This window comes from Callithrix jacchus, chromosome 14 (assembly GCF_049354715.1).
Source record: "Callithrix jacchus isolate 240 chromosome 14, calJac240_pri, whole genome shotgun sequence".
Lineage (NCBI taxonomy): Eukaryota > Metazoa > Chordata > Mammalia > Primates > Cebidae > Callithrix > Callithrix jacchus.
Window position 1 is genome coordinate 109,017,393 of NC_133515.1, and position 24,072 is coordinate 109,041,464.

General features: G+C 41.7%; 1 long non-coding RNA gene across 35 annotated transcripts in view; it reads right to left on the bottom strand.

The window, feature by feature from the left end:
- Window positions 1-24,072, bottom strand: part of LOC128928056 (uncharacterized) — a 119,074-nt gene that overhangs the window by 74,948 nt on the left and 20,054 nt on the right. For 4 of the 35 annotated variants that reach the window (XR_013526213.1, XR_013526215.1, XR_013526211.1 and 1 more), the window contains exon 2: window positions 7,503-7,627. The exons of 30 other annotated variants lie outside the window; for them this stretch is intronic. This is a non-coding gene — a long non-coding RNA (uncharacterized LOC128928056). Of the gene's footprint in view, window positions 1-7,502; window positions 7,628-22,341; window positions 22,490-24,072 lie in introns of all 35 variants that reach the window. One more of the 35 variants, XR_013526210.1, reaches the window with a different exon arrangement.

Below are 24,072 nucleotides of genomic sequence, written 5' to 3' on the forward strand. Positions count from 1 at the left end.
CCTGGTCAACCCCATTTCAGGAAAAAAAAAAAGAAAGAAAGGCAAGAAAGCATAACACCTCCAAAGAAACACAACAGTTCTCCAGTAACAAATCCCAAAGAAAAGGAAGAAAAGGAAATTTATGGAATGCCTACAAAAATCAAAGTAATGATATCACAAAATCAGTAAAATAAAGAGAACATGGATAAACACTACAAACAAGTTGGAAAGAAAATTATAACTTGAATGAAAAGCTCAGCAGAGGCAGAAATCATTTTAAAAATACATGCACAAATAAATCCTGGAATGAAGAATTTCATGAATGAAAAAATTTAAAATACAGTCAAGAGCATCAAGCACAATATACTGCATCAAGCAGAAGAAATTTCTGAACTTGAAGGCAGTCTTGAAATAATTCCATCAGACAAAAAATAAAAATAAAAAATAGTAAAGAATGAAAAGAGCATACAAGATATATGAGGCACCACAAAGTGGTCAAATATTTAAATTTTGGGTGTTTCAGAATGATAAGAAATGGGTAAAGGCATAGAGAACTTATGCAAAAAAAAAAAAAAAAAAGGTGAAGCTATATTTTAAAAGTGAAAGGGGGCCAGGAATGATGGCTCACGCCTGTAAGTCCAGGACTCTTGGAAGCCTAGGCGGGTGGATCACAAGGTCAGGAGTTCAAGACCAGCCTGGCCAAAGTGGTGAAACCCTGTCTCTACTAAAAACTACAAAAAATTAGCCAGGCATGGTGGTGGGCACCTGTAATCCCAGCTACTCAGGAGGCTCAGGCAGGAGAATTGCTTGAACCCAGGAGATGGAGACTGCAGTGAGCTGACATGGTGACAATATACTCCAGTCTGAGTAACAGAGTGAGACTCCAACTCAAAAAAAAAAAGAAAGAAAGGGAAATAAAGTTGATTCTAAACAAGCAAAAAGAGATAATTTATCCCCACTAGACCAACCCTGCAAGAAATGCTTAGGAAGTCCTACATCTGGAAGCAAATACTCAATATCTGCCATTAGGATTTGGCTGTGTCCTCCTCAATAATCCATCTCATCTTGAATTGTGGCTCCCATAATTCCCATGTGTTGAGGGAAGGACTCAGTGGGAGAAAATTAAATCATGGGGGCAGTTTCTCCCATTCTGTTTTTGTGTAGTAAGTCTCACCAGATATGATGATTTTATAAGGGGTTTCCCCTTTCACTTGGCTCTCATTCTCTCTTGCCTGCTGACATGTAATACATACCTCTTGTCTTCTGTCAGGATTGTGAGGCCTCCTCAACTATGTAGACCTGTGAGTCCATTAAACTGATTTTTCTTTATTAATTGCCCAGTCTTGAGTATGTCTTTATCAGCAGTGTGAGAACAGACTAACACAATAATTTGATACTGGGAGTGGGGTGCTGCTGTAAAAATACCCAAACATGTGGAAGAGATTTTGGAACTGTGTAACAGTCCGAGGTGAGTACAGTTTGGAGGACTCAGAAGAAGACAGGGAAATGTGAGAAAGCTTGGAACTTCCTAGAGACTTATTGAATGGCTTTAACTAAAATGCTGATAGTGATATGGACAATGAAATCTGGGCAGAGGTGGACTCACATGGAGATGAGGAACTTCTTGGGAACTGATGTAAAGGTGACTCTTCTTATGTTTTAGCAAAGAGATTAGTTGCATTTTGCCCCTGCCCTAAGATCTGTGAAACTTTGAACTTGAGGGAGATGATTTAGGGTACCTGACAGAAGAAATTTCTAAGCAGCAAAGCATTCAAGAGGTGACTTGGGTGTTGTTAAAAGGATTCGGTTTTAGAAAGAAAGCAGAGCATAGAAGTTTGGAATATTTGCAGCTTGATGACGCCATGGAAAAGAAAAACCAATTATCTGAAAAGATATTCAAGCCTGGTATAGAAATTTGTACAAATAAGGAGGAGCCAAAAGTTAATCACCAATACAATGGGGAAAATGGCTCCAAGGCATGTCAGTGACATCTGTGGCAGCCCGTCCCATCCAGGCCAAGGGGCCCATGCTCTGTGCAGTCTAAGGGCTTAATGCCCTGCATCCCAGCTGCTCCAGCCATGGCTAAAAGGTGCCAAGGTACAGCTTGGGCTGTGGCTCCAGAGGGTACAAGCCCCAAGCCTTGGCAGCTTCCGCATAGTGTTGAGCCTGTGAGTGCACAGAAGTCAAGAGCTGAGGTTCGGAGACGTCCACTAAGATTTCAGAGGATGTGTAGAAATGCCTAGATACCCAGGAAGAAGTTTGCTGCAGGGGCGGGGCCCTCTTGGAGAACCTCTGCTAGGGCAGTACAGAAGGGAAATGTGGGGTTGGAGCCCCCACAGAGTCCCAGCTAGAACTCTGCCTGGTGGAGTTGTGAGAAGAGGGCCACCATCTCCCAGACCCCAGAATGGTAGATCCACTGACAGCTTGCACCATGCACCTGGAAAAGTTACAGACACTCAATATTGGCCTGTGAAAGTAGCCAGGAGGGAGACTGTACCCTGAAAAGCCACAGGGGCAGGGCTGCCCAAGACCATGGAAACCCGCCTTTTGCATCAAAATGACCTGGATATAAGATACAGAGTCAAAGGAGGCCATTCCGGAGCTTTAAAGATTTGACAGCTTTGATGGATTTTGGACTTGCATGGGGCCTTTGCCTCCTTCGTTTGGCCAATTTCTCCCAATTAGAATGGGAGCAATTATCCAATGAATGTCATTCCATTGTATCTAGGAAGTAACTAACTTACTTTTGATTTTACGGGCTCATAAGCAGAAGGGACTTGATTTGTCTCAGATGAGACTTTGGACTATGGCCTTTTGAGTTGATGCTGAAATGAGTTCAGATTCTGGAAGACTATTGGGAAAGTATGATTGGTTTTGAAATGTGAGGACATGAAATTTGGGAGGGGCAAGGAGCAGAATGATATGGTGGCTTGGCTGTGTCCACATCCATATCTCATATTAAATTGCAGCTCCCATAGTCCCCTCATGTTGTGGGAGGGACCCGGGGTAAGATAATTGAATCATAAGGGTTGATTTCCCACTACTGTTCTCATGGTAGTGAATAAATCTCACAATATCTGATAATTTTATAAGGTGTTTCTGCTTTTACTTGCCTCTCATTCTTTCTCGCCTTCCACAGTGATTGTTAGGCCTCCCCAGCCATGTGGAACTGTGAGTCCATTAAACCTCTTTTTCTTTATTCTCTTTATAATTTATCCAGTTTCAGATATTTCTTTATTATCAGCATCAGAACAAACTAACACATCTGCCATCATGAAAACATACAAAAATATAAACTCACTGGTAGAGCACATACACAAATAAGAAAGTCAAACATTATCACTACAAAAGAATACTAAATTATAAAAGTAAACAATAAAAATGGAAGAAAGAAGAAAAAGAATACAACACAATGGGAAAAAATTAACAAAATAACAGAAGCAAGACCTCACCAACTAATAAGCAATATTGAATGTAACAGTTTAAATTCTAAAGTTAAAGGAGTGGCTGGAGAGCATGATAAGAAAAGACCCGGCTGTAAGCTGCCTACAATAAACCCAACTTCATCCGCAGAGATGCACATAGACTAAAGGTGAGGGATGGGAAAAATGTTCTACACAAACACAAACTGAAAGTGTGCAGAAGAAGCAACACTTACTCCAGACAAAGCAGTCTTTAAGTCCAAAGCATAACAAGAGACAAAGTAGGTCACAATGTAACGATAAATGCATCGATTTGGCAAGAGCATCCAGCAATTACAAATGTGTATTTCAGCATTTATAGTGTATGCCCAACACTGGAGTACCCAGACATATAAAGCACTTGTTATTATGATAGAGCTACAAAGGGAGAGAGAGAGACCTTAAAACAATAATAAATAGTGATTTTCATAGCCACTTTCAGCGTTGGACAGATCATTTAGACAGAAAATCAGCAAAGAAATATCAGACTTAATTTGCACTATAGACAAAATGAACCTAACAGCCATTTGTAGAACACTTTATCCAACAATTGCAGAATATATATTATTCTCATTAGCATGTGGAAAATTCTACAGGATAGATCACATGATAGGTAAAACAGCAAATCTCAACAGATTTTTAGAGATCAAAGTCATATCAAGTATCTTCTCAGGGCTCTGCACAGTGGCTCCTGACTGCAATCCCAGCATTTTAGAAGGCCTACAGTGGCAGATGGCTTTGAGTTCAGGAGTTTGAGACCAACCTGGGCAACACAGTAAAATTTCATCTCTGTGGAAATACAAAAATTAGCTGGACATGGTGGCACACACCTGCAATCCCAGATACTCACGGGGTGTCAGTGGGGAGGGCTGAGCAGGAGAATCACTTGAACCTGGGAAGGGAGAGGTTGCAGTGAGCTGTGATCACAACAATGCACTCTAGCCTGGGTGACAGAATGAGACCCTGTTTCAAAAAAGTATATTCTCAGACTACAATGGAATAAAACTAGAAATCAATAGCAAGGAGATCTTGGGAAACTGAACAAATGTGTAGAAATTAAACAAGATTCTCTTGAGTGACCATTGACTCAGAAAAATTAACAAAACAGTAAAAATATTATACAAACAAATAAAAACTGAAACACGATTTACCAAAATCCATGGGATATAAAAAAGGTAGGGCTAAAAGGCAAGTTTATAGCAATAAATGCCTACATCAAAATGGTGGAAAGATTTCATTACATCATAGCCTAACCATGTACCTCAAGGAACTAAGAAAGCATGAACAAATTGAACGCAAAATTAGTAGAAGGAAAGAAATGATAAAAATCAGAGAATAATGAAATGAATAGAGAGTTAAAAAGAAAACAAAAGCAAATCATTAATAAAATAAAGAGTTGGTTTTCTGAAAGATAAGTAAAACCAGAAACTGCAAGCTAATTGAACAAAGGAATAAAGAGAAAAAGTCAAATAAATAAAATAAGAAACAAAAAAGACACATTTACACTGATTCTACAGAAATACAAAGAATCATTAGAAACTATTATGAACAAGCACATGCTAAAAATTTGGAAAACTTAGGGGAAATGGATAAATGCATACATATAATCTGTCAAAATTGAACCAAAAAGAAATAGAGAGCTTGAACATTCTAATATATTGAATCAGTATATTCGTTTGTTTTCATACTGCTGATAAAGACATTCCCAAGACTGGGCAGATTCACAAAGAAAAGAGTTTTAATGGAGAACTCACAGATCCACATGGCTTGGGAAGCCTCACAATCATGGTGGAAGGCAAGGAGGAGCAAGTCACATCTTACGTGGATGGTGGCAGGCAGAGAGAGAGTTTGTGCAGGGAAACTCCACCCAAAAACCCATCAGATCTCGTGAGACTTATTCACTATCACAAGAACAGCATGGGAAAGACCTGCCCCCATGATTCAATTATCAACCATTGGGTGCCCCCTACAACACATGGGAATTAGGGGAGCTACAGATGAGATTTGGATGAGGACATAGAGTCAAACCATATCAACTAGCAATGAAAAGTCCTCAACAAAGAAAGGTAGAGGACCACATAGATTTTCTGCTGAATTCTACAAAACTTATAAAGAAGAACTAAAACTGGTTCTTCTCACACTATTTCAAAAAATTAAGAATAAGGGAATTCTTCATAACTCATTCTATGAGGTCAGTATTACTGTGATACCAAAACGAGACAGGGGCATAACCAAAAACAGAAAGCTATACACCAATATCCTTCAATACAGACACAACAAAGTCCTAGCAAACTAAATCCAACAGCATGTCAAAAAGAAAATATGCCGCACACAAATCGATAAATGTGATACATCACATCAACACAATAAAGGACCAAAAAAAATGATTATCTTAATAGATGCCGCAAAAGCCTTTGATAAAATGTAACATCTCCCTTGATAAAAACTCTCAACAAATTGGTCATAAAAGGAACAGAACATAATAAAGGTCATGTACAAAAAACCCACAGCTGACATTATACTGAATAAAGAAAAGTTGACTCCGCTAAGAACCGGAACAAGACGATGATGCCCACTCTCACCACTCCTAGTCAGTGCAGTGATTGAAGTCCTAAGCAAAGAAATCAGGCAAGAGAAAGAAGTAAAAGGCATCTAAATTTGAAAAGAGGAAGTCAAATTGTCCTTCTGTGAAGATGAGAGAAACTCCCAACTGAGATCCGTTAAATGATATCAAGTGGGAAGAGCCCCCTTTTCCAGAACCAAGGGACAAGTGGGAAGTGTGCTGCAGCCACAAATACAGGGGCTGGGCACCCCAGCTTTGCAAGCAGACCGGAAGAGGCGTGGCCTGAAAGTCATAGTTTCTGTCTTGGCAGAGAAGCCTTATGGCCTAGGGCGGGTTTGAGTTCTGAGCATAGACTGCCTGGAGTCTAGCTAGCTGCTGCTATTGGAACACCTTGAATGTAAGACCTCTTTGCTAGGTGTGTGGGAGCTAGGTAGGGCTTACTGCCACCTACTTCTCCCCATTTTCTGTGTGGACTCTTCTGTACAGCAGAGACAATGCTCTCCTACCTGGAGCATTACCCCAGTGGCCAAAAAATTGCCATCTGATTCCCACTGGGGCTGCTGCTTGTACCTTCATGTAGAGGGTCAGAATGCAGGCATGCCTGACCCACCCCCGACCTGGTTTTACTTTTCCGTCCACACTGGTAGCATAACACAAAGCACAGAAACTTTGGGGAAATCTATGGCCCCACTCATTTCCTGAAGCATCAGAGTACCTCCCCTGGGCAACATAATAAGGCAAGCACAAACCCCACCGCTATCACTGCAGCTGGCGCCCTTTTGTAAGTCCCACCTCCTGGCTGGAAACTGACACAGTCCATTATAGTATCTGCAGGCAAAATGACTCAGCATCCAGGAAGAAAAAATCTGGTGTGTATCCTCAGCTATCACCGTTGCCTGAACCACTCTGGCTAATAAGGAGGCCTTGAGTCTGTCCATGTACCCAGTTTCTTACTCCTACAGCCGGCATTTGAGAGAGCCAAGACACTAAGACGATTTATAACCAAGGAATCGCTCAGAGTTTATGTCACTCCCCTGCCACCCTTCCCAGAGCTGGGGCTTGCACCTCCTGCCAGGAGACTTGAGGACAGGTCACATCACTGGATCCTTTACTGACATACCCCAGCACCAGCCTGGAGTGCAGCAAACCCACTATGGGAATAGACCCAGAGAAGCAGCAGGGTTCACAGTAGCCTGGCCCTCAGGGACTCCTCCTCCTATGGAAAGGGGAGTGCACCACATCAAGGGAGAACCCTGTGGGACAAAAAATGATCAGACAGCAGGGCTTGATTCCTAGAACTTTCCATTTGTGGGAAGTTTCTTTTAGCAAAGTCGAAGGGGTGGTGCTGGGCTCAGAGAGGAAAGTGTGAAGCGCTGTCCCACCAGTCAGGCAGCACTGATGCTCATGAAGGATATTAGAGAAGGGGACTTCTTCTCCCCCTCATATATCACTTCAATCATCGCTGGGGCTTCTCCCATGAGAGCTCAGTGTGGGTGTACCTGTATAATCAGCCTTTCTGGAACACTGCAGGGTGACTGCTTCTCCACAAGAAAAGTGCTCTCCAGGTTCAGGCTTACACAACAGTTAGAGTCACAATCCTTTTCCAAATGAAAAATCAGCATTCCTGCAGATGAAAGGAGATGGATGTCTGATCTGAATTGCTGGAACACTGGGTTAGGAGTGTGACTGGGAGGTGGATTGCTTTCCTTCTGGCCTGGCAGAGGAGCTGAGGTGGCTCCCTCCCACCCCCTGAAAAGACCTCAGTGCATTTCATTGAGAGCTCCCTCAGCTGCTTCTGTCAGGATTGGGACCTCTGCCCATCACTGGGTATTGCATTTACCCACCTGTTTTAGCCACAGCTGGTGTTTACTCTTGGACAGCTCTCCTACAGGTCTGAAGCCTAAGCTGTTCAACCTGACAAATAAACTACTAGGCAAAAAATAAATAAATAAAAAAAGTGTACACCACTGGGGAACAAGATTATCTTCAAGAGACCTCTGTCATTTAAACCCCACAGGAGACAGTGAACCTGTTCACGCAGTGAGCACATTGCTGCCATGACCAGCAACTGAGAAAACCATTGTACAAAGACCCTTTACGACCAAGAAACTCATACAGAAACTTTACCACTGGAAGCACCAAGAGCCAAATTAGGCTATGGTAAACTAAAAACACTAAAGTCACACTCTCAAGGGAGACAAGGAAACTAAAAATATATACTGTTGAATAAAAAATAACTTTTAAAATAATTAGAAAAAAGTTTGCCCAAATCAGAAGGAATCAGAAAATAATTTTGCCAATATGACAAAACAAGATACTGTAATACCTCCAAAAGATCACACCAGCTCTCCAGCAATTGATCCAAACCAAGATTAAATACCGGATAAAGAATTCAAAAGATTTATTATTAAGCTACTCAAGGAGATACAAGAGAAAGATGAAAAGAGACACACAGAAAAATAAAAAACCAATTCAGGACATGAATGAAATATTTTCTAAAGAGATAGATATTTTAAAGAAAAACCAATCAGATCTCCAGGAAATGAAAGACACATTTAGGGAATTACAAAATGCAATAGAAAGTCTGAACAATAAACTAGACCAAGTAGAAGAGAGAATTTCAGAGCTCAAAGTCAAAGCTTTCAAATTAGCCCAATCAAATAAAAATAAACAAACAATTAAAAGAATTGAACAATGGCTCTAAGAAACACAGATTTATGTAAAACAGCCAAATCTAGGAATCATTAGTGCTCCTGAGTGAGAAGAGAAAGCAAAAATTTGGAAAAACATGTAGGAGTAGCTATTTTCATAAAATTTCCTTTAAAGCAACAATAGTAAAAAGAAAACCTGATATGGTTTGGCTCTGTATCCCCACACAAATCTCATGTCTAACTGTAATCCTCAATGTTGGAGGAGGGACCTGGTTGGAGATGACTGGATCACGTGGGTGAAGTTCTTGCTGTTCTCATGATAGTGAGTGAATTCTCACTACATCTGGCTGTTTAAAAGTGTAGCACTACCCCCTTCTCCCTCTCTCTCCTGATCCTCTATATGAAGACGTGCCTGCTTCCCCTTTGCCTTCCACCATGATTGTAAGCTGCCTAAGGTCGCCCAGCCACGCTTTCTGTACAGTCTGTGGAACTGTGAGTTAATTAAACATCTTTTTTTCATAAATTACTCAGTTTCAGGTAATTGTTTACAGCAATGTGAGAACGAACTAATACAAAAGACAAAGGCTTTGTAATAATAAGGGCTTAATAGAACACGAAAATATTATAATCCTAAATATATGTGCATCTAACTCTGATGTTTCCAGATCTATTGAACAATTTCTATTAGACCCAAGAAAAGAGAACAACAGAACACTGTAATAGTGGGGAGCTTCAACACTTCAGTAATCGCACTGGCAGGTCATCAAGACAGAAAGTCAAAAAAAGAAATGTGGGACTTAAACCTCAATCTAGACCAAAATGACCTAATAGATATTTGCAGACTGTTCTACCCCAGAATTGCAGAATGTATATTCTTCCCATCAGCACATGGAACATTCTCCAAGACCATATGATAGGCCACAGAAGTATTTAAAAATGTTCAAATATCAAAATTATTTAAAAAGGGAGTGCACCAGAACAAGGGAGAATCCTGTGATACAGGGTTCCCATGGAACACTCTCCAAGACAGATCACATAAGAGGCCACAGAATTATTCCTAAATTTTTAAATATCAAAATTATGTTAGGCATCTTCTTAGCACACCGTGGAATCAAGATAGAAATCTACTCCAAAAGTAACTCCTAAAAGTATACAAATACATGGAAAACAAACAATCTGCTCCAGAATGATTTTTGGGCTAATAACGAAATCAAGATGAAAATGTAAACTTCTCAAAACAAATGACAAGTGTCGTAAATGATCAATCTCTTTGGTGTACAGCAAAAGCAGCGCTGAAAGGAAAGCTTTAGTGCCGAATACCTACATCAGAATGTCTGAAAAACCAAAAGTCGGCAAGCTAATGTCAACCTCAAGAACTAGAGAAACATGAACAAACAAAACCCAAAGCTAGCAGAAGAAAATACCTAACAAAGCCAGAGAACAACTAAATTGAAACAAAAAATGTAAATATAAAGCATAAATGAAACAGTTGGTTTTTTGAAGTGATAAACCAATCAATGCGCCACTGGCTACATTAACCATGAAAAGAAGAGGGAAGATTCAAATAAGCTCAATTAGAAATGAAAATGAAGACATTACAACTGATACCACAGAAATACAAAACATCATTCGAGGCTGCTATGAAGACCTCTATGCACATAAACTAGACAATCTAAAGAAAATAGATAAATTCTTGGAAAGACACAACCCTCTTAGCTTCGATCAGGAAGATGCAAAAATCCCGAACAGCGAGTAATAAGTAGTGAGGTTAAATCAGTAATAAAAAATGCCAACAATAAAGACCAGGGCCAGATGAATTCCAGCCAAATTCTACCAGACATTCAAGTAAGAACTGGTACCAATCCTAATACAACTATTCCAAAAGACTGACAAAGCGGGAACTGATTCTAATTCCTTCTGTGAGGCCAGTATCACCCTAACACCAAAACTAGAAAAGCACATAATAAAAAAGAAAACTACAGGCCAATATCCATGATGAACACAGATGCAAAAATCTTCAACAAACAGAAAACGTATTACACTATTATCAATTGAGTTTAATCCCAGGGATGCAAGGACGGTTTACCATATGAAAATCAGTAAATTTAATTCACCAAAAAAACAGAATTAAAAACAAAAGGAAATGATCATCTCAATCAACACAGAAAAAGCATTCAGTAAAATCCATTGTATCATGTGATAAAAATGCTTAATAAACTAGGCAGGCATAGAAGGAACATATGTCAAAACAATAAAAGCTGTATATGACAAACCCACGACCAATGTCATGCTGAATAGAAAAAACGGTGAAAGCATTCCCCCTAAGAACTAGAACAAAACAAGAATGCCCACCTTCACCTCTTCTATTTAACATAGTACTGGAAGTCTTAGAGCAATGAAGCAAGAGAAAGAAATGAAGGGAATCCAAATTAGAAAGGAGAAAATTAAACAATGTTTGCCAGTTATATGATTTATATCTAGAAAACATTAAAGACTCTCCAAAAAGACTCCTAGATTTGATAAACAAATTCAATAAATTCACACGTTACAATATCAATAACACTGCTATACATCAACAATGAACAAGCAGAGAATCAAATAAAGAACTCAATTATTTTTATAATAGCTGCAGTAAAATAAAATACCTAGGAATATACTTAACCAAGGAGGTGAAAGGTCTCTACAAGAAGAACTATAAACACTACTAAAAGAAGTAATAGATGGCACAAACAAATAGAAATGCTTGTGGATTAAAATAATCAGTGTCATAGAAATGGCTATTCTGATATGGTGTGGCTGTGTATCCACCCAGAATCTCATTTTTAATTGTAATCCTCATAATCCCCATGTGTCAAGTGCTAGGCCATGGGAGTGGTTTCCCCCGTGCTATTCTGGTGAGAGGGAGTGAGTCTCATGAGACCTAATGGTTTTATAAGTGTCTGGCATTTCCCCTGCTTGTATTCACTGTCTCTCCTACCACTTTGTAAATAAGATGCCTGCTTCTTCTTTGGTTTGTGCCGTGATTGAAAGTTTCCTGAGGCCTCTCCAGCCAAGAGGAACTGTGAGTCAATTATACATTTTTCCTTTTTAAATTACCCAGTCTCGGATGTTTCTTCATACCAATGTGAGAACAGACATACAGTAAATTGGTACCGAGTGAGGCATTGCTATAAGATACCTGAGTATGTGGAAGTGACTTGGATAATGGGTCAAACGTTGGAACAATTCAGAGGGCTTAGGAGAAGATAGAAAAACGTGGGAAATATTGAACTTCCTAGAGACTTGTTGAATGGCTTTGACCAAAATGTTGATGGTGATATGGACAGTGAAGTCCCAGCTGAGTAGTCTCAGGTGGGGACGAGGAACTTGTTGGAAACTGAAGTAAAAGTCAACTCTGCTATGCTTTAGCAAAGAGATTGGAGGCATTTGCCCTATCCTAGAGATCAGTGAAACACTGAACTTGAGAGAGATAATTTAGGGTATCTGGCTGAAGAAATTTCTCAGTGGCAAGGCACCCAAAAGGAAGCAGAGCATAAAAGTTTGGAAAATTTTGAGCTTGACAATGCAATAGAAAAGAAAATTCTATTTTCTGTGGAGAAATTCACACTAGCTACAGAAATTTTCATAAGTGATGCCAAGACAATGGGTAAAATATCTCCAGGGCATGACAGAGACCTTCATGGTAGGCCCTCTCATCATAGGCCCAGAGGCCTAGGAGGAAAACATAGTTTCATGGGCTGGGTCCAGGGTCTTTCTGCTCAATCTATCCTCAGGATATAGTGCCCTGCATCCTAGCCATGGCTAAAAGGGGCTAATGTACAAATCAGGCTGTTGCTTCAGAGGGTTCAAGCTCCAAGCTTCAGCAGCTTACATGTGGTGTTGAGCCTGCTGGGGCACAGAAGTCAAGAATTGCAGTTGGGAACCTCTGTTTAGATTTCAAAGGATGTGTGGAAATGCCTGGATGTCCATGAAGAAGTTTGCTGCAGGGGATGGAGCCCTCATGGAGGACCTCTGCTTGGGTAATGCAGAAGGGAAAAGTGCAGTCAGAGCCCCCATACTGAGCCCCCACTGGTGCACTGCCTAGTGGAGCTGTGAGAAGAAGGCTACCATTCGCCAGACTCCACAACGGTATAACCACCAACAGCTTGCATCATGCACCTAGAAAAGCCATAGACACTCATTGTCAGCCTGTGACAGCAGCCAGGAGTGGTGCTGTACCCTAGAAAGTCATAGGGGTATAGCTGCTCAGGGCTATAGGAGCCCATCTCTTGCAGCAGCCTGAGCTGCACGTGACACATTGAGTCAAAGGAGGTCATTTTGGAGCTTAAAGGTTTAATGACTCCCCTACTGGATTTTGGACTTGCATGGGGCCAGCAACTCCTTTGTTTTGGCCATTTTTTTCCATTTGGAACAATTGTATTTACCCAATGCCTGTAACCCCATTGTATATAGGAAGTAACCAACTTGCTTTCAATTTTACAGACTCATAGACAAAAGGGACTTCCTTTGTCTCAGATGAGACTTTGGACTTGGACTTTTGGATTAATGCTGGAATGAGCTAAGACTTAGGGGGACTGTTGAAAAGGCATGATTGTGTTTTGAAACGTGAGGACCTAATTCCAAGTTTCCTGAGGCCCCTCCAGTCATGTGTAACTGTGAGTCAATTAAATTTCTTTTCTTTATAAATTTCCCAGTCAGAGGTATTTGTTCATAGCAGTGTGAGAATGAACTAATACCCACACTGTCTAAAGTAATATACAAATTCAAATCAGGGATGAAAAGCCAGGTTGATCTCACCTGGAATTTGCCCATAAGAGTTGGCCTCTGCCTGGGATTCACAAGACAAAGTCAAACTTTTGATTGAGAATACAATTCCTATTAACATGCCAACATCATTTTTAACAGAATTAGAAAAAAAATTAAATTCACATGGAACCAAACAAAGAGCCTGAATAGACAAAGCAATCGTAAGCAAAAAGAAAAAATCTGGAGACTTCACATCACCTGACTTCAAATTATGTCACAAGGCTATAGCAATGAAAGTAGCATGGTACTGGTATAAAATAGATACACAGGCTACTGCAACAGGTTAGGAAACCCAAAAATAAAGCCAAATACTCTCAAACAACTGATATTCAACAAAGCATACAAAAACATAAATTAGAGAACGAACACCCTGTTCAATAAATGGTGCTGAGAAAACTCATCACAGGTAGAAAATGAAACCCGGCTTTCAGGGTCTTAATCATAAATTCTTTACTTTGGACAATGTCCAAAAGAGTTTTTTCTAGATTTTCTTCTATAATTTCTATGGTTCCAGGTCTTAGATTTAAGTCTTTGATCCATCTTGAGAGGAGACTCAGAAGAGGGGGTGTGAGTAATAAAAATACCACATATTGAGTACAATGTACACTACTTGGGTGATGGGTACACTAAAAGTTCAGACTTCACAACTATATAATTCATCCATGAAGCCAAAAACCACTTGTACCCCCAAAACTATTGAAATGTGTGTGTGTGTGTGCATTTTAAAGAGAAAATCCAAAAGACTTTATCAAAAACTCTTAGAACTACTAAACCCCAAATTCAGTAGAGCTACTACAAAATCAACGTAAAAAACCCAGTAGTAATATTTCTACATATGAATAATAACCTAGCTACAAAGCAATTCTATCTACAACAAATACAAAAAAATTAATTCATAAAATACATAAGAATAAATTTAATTAAAAATGTAAAATATCTCTACGGCAAACACCACAAAAAAGTGATAAAAAAAATGACAATGCAAACAAACAGCAAGCCATCACATGCTCATGGATCAGAAGAATTTTCATTTTTGAAATGATCATATCACTCAAAGCAATCTAAAGATTTAACTGCAATCCCTATCAAAGTACCAAAGACATGCGTCATGCAATAGAAAAATTGGAACAATCCTAAAATTTATATGGAAAGACCCCAAGTAGCCAAAGCAATCTGGAGCAAAAATGACAAAGCTGGAGGCATCACACTATCAGACTTTAAAATATACTACAAAACTATATCAAGAAAAACAGCATGGTGTTGGTATAAAATAAAAGACACATAGACCAATGGAAAACAATAGAATACACAGAAATAAATCCATGTATTTACAGACAATGGATTTTTAACGAAGGCACCAAGAACATTAGAGAAAAGACAGTCTCTTCAATAAATGATGCTGGGAAAACTGAATATACATATGCAGAATTAGCAAATTAAATCCTTGTATTTTACCATATATGAAAATAAATTTGAAATGAATAAAAAATGTAAGCTTACTACCTGAAACTATAAAGCTACTAGAAGAAAAATAGTAAAAATGCTTTGGTAATGGGTAGAGAGCAAATATTTCATGCCTATGACTTCAAAGCACAAACAAACAAAAGAGACATATGCGAATACACTAAATTAAAAAGCTTTTGCACACCAAAGGAAACAATCAACAGAGTGTAGAGACTACCTGCAGAACGGGAGGAAATATTCACAGACTATTCAGCTGACAAGGCACCAATATCCAAAATGTACAAGGAACTCAAACAACTCACATCAAGAAACAGGTAATCCCATTTAAAAGTGGGAAAAGGATCCGTATAGACATTCCTCAAAAGAAATCAGACAAATGGCCAACGGATATAATTTTTAAATGTTCAACATCACTAATTATCAGGGAAATGCAAATTAAAACCACAAGCAAATATAATCTCAATCCATATAGCATGGTTGTTATTAAAAAGACAAAAGTAACAATGCTGGTAACGGTGTGGAGAAAAGGAAACTCTTACAAATGAGTGATGTAAATGTAAATTAGTACAGTCATGAAAAAAATAGTATTGGAGATTCTAAAAAAGAAAACAAAACGGAGATATCATACAGTTCAGCAATCCCACTACTGAGTACTTTTCCAAAGGCAAGACAATAAGTATCAAGGAATACTGCACCCCATGTTCATTTCAGCACTATTCACAACAGTCAAGATATGGAATCACTCTAAGTGTCCATCAATGGATGAATGGATAAAGAAAATGTGGTGTATACATACACAATGGAATTCTATTCAGCCATACAGAATAAGGAAGTCCTGTCATTCGCAACAACATGGATGAACTGGAGGTCATTATTTTAAGTGGAATAAGCCAGGCATAGAAAGACAAATATCACGTGCTGTTATTTACATGTAGAAACCAAAAAAGTGGAACTCACAGAGATAGAGGGCAGAATGATTCTTATCATAGAGAGGGGATGAAGAGAGGTAGCTCGATGAATACAAACATACGGTTAGACAGAAGGAGTAAGTTCTGTGGCACAGAGAGTGACTACAGTTAATGATAACTTACTGTACATCTTAAAATAGCTAGAAGATTAGATTTAAATGTTTTCCACACAGATAAGTATTAGAGGTGATAAGTAGTCTAAACGTGGCAATTTGATCATCATTGTGGTGTGCATGTAACAAAATGTCACATGTGCTTCATAAATATGTATAACGAGTTCATGTTAATAAAATAATAGATTCCACAGTACAGAATTCAGTGTTGCTCTTTCTCCCCTCAGCACCATTTCCCCTATTCACATATTACTTCAGCTTGTTTTATTTGTTACACTTGATAGACCAATGCTGACACGTTATCACGGATTAAAGTTCACAGTTTATACGAGGGTGCACTGCTTGTGTTTTACAGTATTATGGTTTCGACAGATGTGTGATGACATGTGTCCGCCATTGTAGTGTCATACAGAGCAGTTTCACTGCCCTAAAAACCCTCTGTGTTCCACCTATTCATTCTTCCCTCCCCCAGTGCCTGGCGACCACTCATCTTTTTACCGTCTCCATAGTTTTGCCTTTTCCAGAATGTCAGAGTCAGACCGTACTGTAGCCTGTTAGGCTGGCTTCTTTCACTTACTAACTTACATTTAGAATTTCTCTACGTATTTTTGTGCCTCATGAGCTCATTTCCTTTTAAGCTTCCCTTTTTCTGCATAGGAAGAACTGGCTCTCTTTTCCCTAGCCCGCATGGTGTTTCTCATAGCCGTCTACTACTGAGGAGAGGAGCCTGATCTGGTAAGTATTTGAATAAATGTGCCTTTCTAAATATTTAAATACTCGTGCTCACTGTCTTCTTCATAAAGCCTAGTACCCTGCAATAGTAAGTGGTTCACAGACACACAAAAAAAGACTTTTGAAAATCTAAGTAATAAGAGAGCATGGGTAGAAACTTTGGAGGCTCTGACTGAGATGAGTGGGAAGATAAGAAAGGAAGACGTAATGTTTGCTGTAGACCCCAGAATGCAGACGTGCTGTGCCTGGGCTTCCAGCTGATCATCAAAACACCTCCTGACCGAGGTGATGGTCATAGTCTCCTGCTTCCTGATGAGGCTCAGAGTTCAGATCACGAGGAGGGTAGCACATGGCTTGTACATGGTGGAACTGGCTTGTCCACTGAACACTGCCTTCCTTCCAGTGAACACTGAACACTGCCTGCTTTCCCGCATTGGTGGTCACCCCTGGGGCACTTCTTGAGATTGTAACTATGGGAGGTGAGAACATTGCCCCCATTTACATCATAGCAACTGCCATTTCTATGTGACTCCTATATGCCAGGAGGTGTACAAATATTTCTGATTTCTTACAAGCCATTCCACAACCATTTATTGAGCATCTACAGAAACCCATCAAACTAGGAATTGGTGTCTTTATTTTAATTATTTAGATGGAAAAATCAAAACTTCAAAAAGTTAAAAGACTGGCGAGATGAAACATATCCAGATGTAAAAGAAGGGAACAGAGGCCGTATCCATCAGCCCTTAAAACACACCCCCTCCTCCTGGTATCACATGCTCCCCAACAGGGCCCAAAGCACCGCTCTTTGTTTCTGGGTTGAGGCTGCCTCACAATTCCCAATCCAGTCCTATAGGAAGACAGTCAGTCTCCAGGAAACCAGTTTACCTCAGTCACTGGGGCTGCATCCAGGTGAGACGTAGTTCCTGCCCCACCTGCTAAGAGCCCTATGACCCCAGACACATCACCTGTTGGCAATGGCCGACAGATAAACTCCCTACCTGAGCTTTCAATCCATGGTTTACTCACTTATCCATTCAACAGGTATCTACTTTCTGCTTATGGTGTGTCACATATTGTTCTAGGCACTGGAGATTTCGCAGTGCATGAAACAGACACACATGCCTGTGCTCAGGAAGCTTAGAGTCTAAAAAAGGGAAACAGGCTATAAACAAATAAAAAGCAAAGCATACTGCAAGTTAGGAAATAATAAGGGGTATAGATGCAAATAAAAAGGAAGATGGGATGGAGGATGCATGGAGAAACCCAGAAGGATGGATGGAGAAACCCAGGAGTTATGGTTTTCAACAAGGTAGTCAGGAGGGCTTAATGATACAGTGACACTGAGCAGAGTCCCAGAGGACCTGGGAGAGGGGCAGTACAGGTATCTATGGGAACAGCATTTCTTGTGGAAGAAATAGCAAGTGCAAAGGTCCTGTGGCAGGGGAGTGCTGGGTGTGCAGGGAAAATGAGACGTTAGCAAGAAACCACAAGTTCTGGCAGAGCAAAGGCAGGGGTCTCAAATGAACTGCAACTAAAAAATAAGTGTTCAATGTCAGAGGGCTTTTGGTGTTGTTGTTTTTCATCACAGAGGTCTCGTGAGAAGAGGTTCCCTTGTGCCAGATGTGGTAAAGAGTAAATGAGGGGAATTGCTACACAGGTATGCTTCTTTGTCGGGAAGTATCTCTGATTTCTGTGGTCATAGGTGGAGCACACAGATGAATAAAGCACAGTCCCTCCCCGAAAAATCTCCTTGCTTAATGGAGAAGGGGTCCAGTGAGATCATCATCGTGGCCTGAAATTACCAGTACTAGAGCATCAGCCTGGAAGCAGGTAGTGGAGGAGCCTGTGGAGGATGCGGTCAGGCTGGGCTTGCACTGCTCTCTGGAGTTCATGCCTGAGGCGTGAGTAGTCTCCTATGCACCCAACTGGAGAAAGGTAGTTTTGCCTTCTTCTCTGTTTTCTAAGGGCTTGCTGGTGGTTCTACTGGCTCTGGCTGGAAAACTGCAGGCAAAGTGCCCATTAACCTGGAGCCCAGGGCCTCCTGTGTGTGCAGCTCCCCAAAAGGACTCCCTCAGATTATGTTCCTCCTCTCCCTGTGTGTCTGAGAATGACATACACCTGCTAGCCTGAGTCAGCTAGGACTACCTAACCCACCTGTCACCGCTCATTCCTTCTTCTCAGCTCCATCCCTGGAAAGCAGGATTTTCTTGTAGACTGAAGGAACAATTCCACGATCATCAGAGCGGTCTGCGCTCTTAGAGGCTGCACCAGGGAGATCTCTTGGCAATCCTGGCCCTGGTGGACGGAATGAGACAATGCTTGTCCATGGAATGGGGATAAGTTTGCATCCTGGGATTGTAAGTGTGGCTTAGCAATGGAGGGCTCTTAAGAAGAACCGGACCCATTCAAGGGTAAAGTCATCAGCACCCAATACTCCATGACAGCCAAGTCCCCAAACCAGTAGAAAAATTGGATCTGGAATTGTTACTGGACCTCGTTGTTATGAAAACGCTGTTACTAAATCTCTACCCCATCAGCTGGGGAGAGAGAAGAAGGAAGGAGACTTGATACTTAGGGAGAACCTGCTGGATACCAGCCCACGTGGTTCAGACATTACAGATACTGTCTCATGAAACTTCACCACAACCTTCTGAGCTAAGTTTCCTTGAAAGGAAAACCTGAATCTGGGGATGATCAGGACCTTTCCAAGGCTCCGATCCCCCCGAGCCTCTTCCCCCTGTTTGGTGGTAGCTCCCAGGACACAAGTGAGACTCTGTGATGACTCCCAGTGCCCACCCTGCAGTTCTATGCAGGGGGCTGCAGACAGTTCTTCCGGAAGCCAGGCCACACCCGAACAGGGGCACACAGGCATGGTGAATGCATAACGAGTTTCCAGATTTCCCGAGCAGCGTCCACAGCTGTTTTGTTCTGTGCCATACACTCAGTGCCTGTCACAGATTGTGGTGATCCAGTACACCAATCTGTATTAGAGTCTACGTACAATAATTTGAATAATGAAAGCATACCGAATGAGAAACACAGTCAGTGTCCTGTGTCTGTGTTGGCCTTTAATTTCTTATCTTATATCTCATGTATTTAACTATTGGGCACTGTCTTAATTAGGGATTATTAGCGTAATGCCAAGTTGAAATATTTGGAATGATAAATGTTTATGTGTGTCTTAGGTGGATCTTACTCCTGTTTAATGTGTGTGTGTGTGTGTGTGTGTGTGTGTGTGTGTGTGACATTTTAAAATCCTTTGTCTGTTCAATACTCAGTCATTGCTTAGGATCTTAGGCTATTTGAAAAACATGGATTCCAAAAAGTAATGAGCTGACATAAAATTTCCCCTCCTTTCTTTCTGCTCAGCTGTTACCCATGATCAAACTCCATCCCTCTTCCTTGGCTTCTCTAGCTCCAGATGACTTCCCCATCACCCCATCTTACCCCAAAACCTGCCTATTAAAATATATTCATTCCTTAGGTTAAGACTAAATCCCGTTTCTTCTTAGCGTCTTCCCTGATCTTCCTGCAGAAGGTGTACTTTTCTCTAAGCTCCCCTGATGGTTTTCAAATGACCGTGTTTGGTCAACGGTGCATGTCTATTATACCCCCTTGATGATAAACACTTGAGGGGAGGGTCCGTGCCTTGGTCCGCGCCATGATCCTACAACCTCTAGCAGAAGCCTTTGCCTAGTAAAATCGATGGACAGGTCTTGCCTTCAAGAAGCTGCTCATCTGTTGCAAAGCCAAGTGAAGAAGATGTGTGCAATTGAGAAAGGGTGTTGGGTGGGTTCCTGGGGCTGCCACCAGAGGGAACGCCATTAGTGCTCATTTTAAATAGAACTGGGACACTCTAGGCAGAATGGCATTTGAGTTGAGAGGTAATGAGGACAGAGGACATGTACACAAAATTAGGAATGAAAGTGTTTCTTCTAGAAGATCCTGAAGAATGACACAAGGGACTCACTAGAATCCACAGGACTCCCCATGAAGGCACCCACTCGGTTTCCTTCCCATTACTTCTGCTTCTGAGAAAATGAGCCCCAAGGAGAGTAAATACTCTGCTCACCCTACTTTGGGGAAGATAAGACAGAAAAAGCTCCAGAGAAGAAGAGAAAACTTGGAGTTGAGCCTTGACAAGCCACCGGGAATCCTCTCAGCTGAAGTGTATGATGAGAGATGACTGAAGGTCGGGCCGCGGGGAGGCTGTGGAATGTGCGGTTTGGCTACTATTACTTTATGCATTGATTCAGCAGATAGACCTTGAGTCACCTTAAGTGTTCACTATAGATATGCAAACCGTATCTGTGAGGCTGACATTGGAGAGGTGGGGTCACGCTGACACGTGGGGTGGTGCAGGGAGAGCAGGGAGGTGGAGAACAAGGGTTGGACAGGCAGGTGAGGAGCAAATGTGGAGGGCTGCTCATGACTAAGCAACTTGGATGTTGCCCTACAGGTAGGTCATGGGCAGCTAATACTGACCTGCCAATTAGAGGTTGATGTAATCCACAAGAATGCTTAGAAAAACTCTCTCCGATGTCAGTGCAGAATGAAGAAGAGTGAGAGAGAATCTCAGTTGTTCTTACCATAGGATTGGCTCCAATGGGTGGACCCAGAGCAAACAGAAGCAGACTGCAGGGGACGCAATTCAGAATGCACGTTCATCCGTCCCCCTCCCTCTACACACAAATCTTACAGCACGACTGTAGAAAACTTTTCAATTAACATCAAGTACCATCCAATATTTTTCTGCTACTTTCTCTGCCACTGTGTATGAGGGGAGAAGAGTGGAGAGAATTAAGATAGAAATAGGAAGACAAGCAAAACAACAGCATTTGCCCCAGTCTACAGTGGGTCCACCGTCGTGGGAGTTGGAAGAAATGGGGCGATTTTCCAGAGCTGCTCTGTCTACTGGCTGGGGCCGGGCACTGGGTCTCAGAAGCAAAGGAGGGATGGGTTTTGCTGGGAAAGAGCTCTCCACCTACTACAGGCAGAACTGGGCTCACATCAGTCTAGGCTAAAACAAACAGCTCCTTTTTGTGGCCCTGAATCTTGCATAAGTTACTTCCCCAGGTGCCAGGTCCCTCATCTGTTAATAGAAAAAATAAATTACGTACCTTCTAAGATTTGTGAGAATTAGAAAATCCTCGTAGAGCAAAGGCTATCTGGGAATTATAATAAGTATGACTGCTGTCATCACTATAACCACCACCACCATTACTAATCCTACAGGCCGTCTCAGCCTAGAACCCTACCAAGAACCTGGCGACCGAACCTCCCCTCCACCCCAGTAAAGCATCTCTCTTTTTAAATGGCTCCCTTCATGCCTGCTATGAAAGCATCTTCAGAATGTGCCTTGAGCAGGAAGGAAAAGAAGAATCAAGTCTCTCCACATCTCCTAAATCACTAATGTCCTGTGTCATACCAGGAATTTTTCCAGACTGTTTACCTGCCTTTCTGTCTTCCCACCTCACAGTCAGAGAGATGAGCATAGGAGGAGGATAGGTACAGTGGTCAAGTCACTGGGAAATGGCGAGGCCAGGATGGGAGCCCAGGTCTCCTGCCTTTTGATAGTCTACACCTGAAAGTGATGCTCACCGTGCTAGGAAGAAAGATGGAGACCCAGGTGTCTGAACGGTGGTTAGAAAAGGCTCCCTGTGATTCTCACTCCTCTGTGACCTTGGTGTGCCTTGGTGACTGGAACTCCATGGCACGGAGATTTCAGGTCTAGGGTCCACGCATCCACCTACAGAAAATACCAGACTAAGCCATTCCACTACTTTAAAGACCCAGAGAAAGTCCTTGGACACAAGGGATCTCTCCCAAGCCCAGCCCGTGGGGCCATCCTGGGTGCTTGTCTGAGACATTTTTGAGACATGCTTGGCCTTCCCTTCTTTCCCAGGTGGACAGCAACTGGGCAGGATTACTTCAGAAATAAAGAAGCTGTGTGCTAACCGACTGTCCATCCATAATCTCCGTGAGGTTATAATATTCACAGGTAGATCGCCGCCTAAACGCTGAGCCAGAAGAAATGAGAAAAGGACCCTCAAATGGAGTGACCATGTGAATCTCCTCTGCATGAAATACCGTGCAACGACTGAGGATGGACGGGGTCCTGCTCAGCGCATACGCGTGCGAGTCAGCAGACCTCACTTCGAATCTGGGCTCCGTCTCTTACTAACTCTGTGGCCTTGGGCCTGCTGCTTAGTCTCACTTGCCCAGAGTGTCACTGTGTACTGAGAATAATAGAAGTGTCTGAGTGCAAAACCACTCTGAGAATTAAAGGGCTGGCATGTGCAGGTGAATCAGGGCAGCGCTTTGCACACCGACATGTTCGAAAGTGCCTGTTAGTATTATTTCATCCATTAAAGAATCAAATCCATGAATTAGAGCAATTGAATTTAATCTGAATTTTGGACTGAGTATTTAGAAAAATTAAATCAGAAAAAAGTTCAGATTTAATCTCCAGATTATATTCTCAGATTGGCAAAATCATACACATTTTACGGGAAGGAAGCTGAGGCCCAAAGAAATTAAACACTTTGGCTAACACATAATATCCTTACAGCACGGCTGTTAGGTAACAAGAGCGCTCATCTCTCACTATGCCGGCTTGTCTATTACAGAAAACAAACGCCTTTAGTGGCCAAGAAAATACTTTATTTAAGAAAGATATTCTGTGAAGGACTTGAGAAAGCCAGGTGAGCTCTCCATTTTTAGCTACAATTTTACGTTTTTCAATGTTATAATTTTATGCTCGTGTAATTAAACTAACTGGTTCCTGACAAGCTAGTGTAAGGTGCTCATGCAGTTTCCGCCTGGAACCGTTTCCAAGCCTGTTTACCTGGGAAGCCATGTGTGAGTAAGGAAATCTCCAGCTTCAAGGGTGCAGGGCCGGGGCGAGTGTTCAGTGCCGCCTTCCTCCACTGGAATCCCAAATCTCCAGGTCCCCCAGGCTTAATTACAGAGTGCAGACTAATATTTCGGGGTGAGGATGGGGGTGGGCGGGGAGACTGGGGCACTGAGGGGCAGGGAGGTGGGGGGCTGGGGTTTCAGTTGGACAGATTCCCATCCCCCACCCGCGCGGCTGCAGGAGCCAGCGGTGCACCCACAGCACGGAAGACAAAGGGAGCAAAGCTTCCACCCGGAGTCCGCATTCCATCAGGAATTTGCGATGGAACTTTCACCTTCTTCAGCAAACTCTGTGTATCTGAAAGATTTAATTTTGTCCTCACCTCCTCCTGGCCAAACAGGAGGAAGAATTGGAGGGCTTATTTCAGCACAGAGCGTAAGCTGGAAAACCCTTTCTGAACCCAGCAATTGGTTTTT